The 2738-nt window shown below is 41.0% G+C and overlaps 2 non-coding genes across 2 annotated transcripts; both read right to left on the bottom strand.

The window, feature by feature from the left end:
- Positions 1-300: 300 nt before the first annotated feature.
- On the bottom strand, positions 301-371 carry TRNAG-CCC. The gene has a single exon. It is a non-coding gene; the product is annotated as a tRNA-Gly (tRNA).
- A 71-nt stretch (positions 372-442) lies between these two features.
- Positions 443-515, bottom strand: TRNAA-AGC. The gene has a single exon. It is a non-coding gene; the product is annotated as a tRNA-Ala (tRNA).
- Between the last annotated feature and the right edge of the window lie 2223 nt (positions 516-2738).

Genomic DNA, 2738 nt, shown 5'->3' with positions numbered 1-2738 from the left:
TTATGTTGGCTGGCATTATTTTGATGTTTTTGTTCATCATAGTCTTGTTCCTTATACCCCCAAAAAGGACCTGGTAGTTGAACCAGGTCTATTTTTGGTTCAACAATGTGCTAATTCCCAGTTCATCCTTGTTTAGATGAAGATCTGTAGCTTGCATGGTCACAGTTTCACCATGATGTTTCCATTATTTTTCTAAAAAAAATGGTGATGATTTGGCCGATTCAGACAGACTATTTCCAGGGCAACACATATATGTATAAAAGAACTTAAACGTACAAAAACATGTAAACAATTAAGAAATGCGCATCCAGGGAATCGAACCCTGGTCAGTACCGTGGGAGGGTACTATGATACCACTACACCAGATGCGCTGACATGCTTTCACAGTTTTGGTACTGGTTAATTAGGATTCCAGACCTGCAAAGAAAAAAAAATAGCAGAATGGAGAAGTGGGGTATCGATCCCCATACCTCTCGCATGCTAAGCGAGCGCTCTACCATCTGAGCTACATCCCCATTGCGTGGTAAGCTGTACTTAGCAGCTTTGATGGCATCAACGCCACTTGATATTCGGGAATCTGCAACTGAGATGGCTCTGATCAACGATCCTTGGCCGAGTCTTGGCCGTCTGTTGCATTGCGACCCTGATGATGTGTTTTTAAGAAATGTGGAAATCGAAGAGCATGATAACCGCTTGATAGTTACCGGGCATCGCCTCCAAGAGAGCATGATTTCACTTTCATTGTTTTGAGGCGCAAGAAGAAGATGCTGTGAACCAGGAGCCTCCATTCAACATAGTGCTACAAGATGCCATGCTCCATCTTTTTTTTTGGAACTTAGATGCCATGCTCCATCTTAATGATGCGGACATCCCATATGAGCCATGTCTTTTGTACTCTGTTCTTACTTCTAGTTAGTACTAGTAGTAGAGCCGAACACTTTGTACGGCTCAATGGCTGAAGTAGTACTTCTACTATCATCATTTCGTGCTTGCCATGCTGCCTTGAACATCATGTTAATGTATGTTCTGAACAATGGATTATCTATGCTATAAATAGAACAGTTCTACTGTTCTACCCTGTTTACTTTCAGTTTGCACCGTTAAAAGCATGAAAGGCAGGGTGGTTGCAGTTTGAAAATGCTAATTCCTTCACGAGAAGTTATTGCATTTCTGTTGCTGAAATGGCTGGTTTACATGCTACCCTCTTTAATATTTTGACCTTTTATGTTGAGTGCACGCTTTGGTCCTATTGCTTTTAGCATGTACAGGGAGAGGATGGTGGGCAGGAATATACAAAGCTAGGAGAGACGAGGGGGAGGTTGAGTGGAGCCTAAGAGGATAGCAAAGAGTATTAGAACCAGCTACCACTCAAGACTAGATTTTCTATAGACTAGAGCCTTCAGGTCTTCCTCAAATCCGGCCTTCCAACCACTCAGGGTGGGATGGATGCCTCTGAAATTTTTGTTGTTCTTCTCTTTCCAGATATTCCAAGCAGTGGTGGCGAAGCATTCAGTGAAAAGAGTCCCTGACCAAGCAACTCGTCCAGCATACAACTTAGCCTGTCTCCCCCACTAGGCCAGCTAACTTGGAGTTTGTCCCAACAGTAGGCACTGAACTGGCAGTCAAAGAAAAGACGCTCTGCTATTTCTCTGGCAGCTCCACACAGCAGACAGTTAAGATCAGTGCCTATGTTGTAGTGTCTCCTACGAAGCATGTCTCTGGGGTTCAATCTATCAGCCATTAGGAGCCAGGGGAAGACTTTAATTTTCATGGCGCACTTGGATTTCCAAATCAGTTTAAACTCTGGGTCAACCTGAACATCTCAGAAGCAGAAGTTGTAATATTTCTTGGCAGAGAAATCTCCCCAGACACAGGACCAGGCATCTATCTGATGGGGGTTCAGACCAACCGAACTGGTTAGCATCTGTAACTGTTTCTCTGGCCTGGATCGACAGTGGCAAGTGGAACAGGTGTTTGAGCGATGCGGAAGTGAGCATAGCTTGAACAGAAATGTCAGGCGAGATGGCAAAAGAAGCACGTGAACATTTTCTGAACTCGTGGACATTTGAAATCATGAACATTTAATTAATTTGCGAACTTTTTTTTAAATTAGGAACATTTTTTTAAAATTTGCAAGCATTCTTTGAAATTTTGAACACTTTTTTAGAACCCGTAAACATTTTTTGAATCAAAAACCATTTTGATGAACATTTTTCGAATACATGAACATTTTTTTAATTAGCAAACATCTGTTTTGAATTGGTGAACTTTTTTGCAATTCATGGATTTTTCTTAAAAATCCATGAACATTTTTTGAGTTTGTGAACATGTTCAATTATACTAACTTTTATGAATACATGAACATTTTTTCAAAATCATGAACATGGGCCGGCCCAAAATGCCGCGCTGGGGTAGCGAGGGGTGCACGCTACGTCTCGTCCCATCGCGCAACACACGGTATATGTTAAAACTTCACGCTGATAAACATAACATGCGGGTAAAAATAGACCAAAGAAGCCTAGGTTTGAGCACCAAAACAAGTACCAGGCATTCATAAAATTGCCACGATGTACAATACTCTAAAAAACAGCATGCAATTATTTTTAATTTTCCATGAATGTTGAGAATTTTTTTCAAAAAAAAATGCCTTGTGAAGTAGGTCGCACAATTTCTATGTAATTTTCCAAAAAGTTGGTTACAACTAAAAGTGTTGTCATGCAAAAGGAAAAATTGCCATC

This window comes from Triticum dicoccoides, chromosome 7A (assembly GCF_002162155.2).
Source record: "Triticum dicoccoides isolate Atlit2015 ecotype Zavitan chromosome 7A, WEW_v2.0, whole genome shotgun sequence".
In the NCBI taxonomy this organism is placed as follows: Eukaryota; Viridiplantae; Streptophyta; class Magnoliopsida; order Poales; family Poaceae; genus Triticum; species Triticum dicoccoides.
The sequence above is the reverse complement of the archived record's forward strand: the minus strand, read 5'-3'. Positions and strand labels throughout refer to the sequence as shown.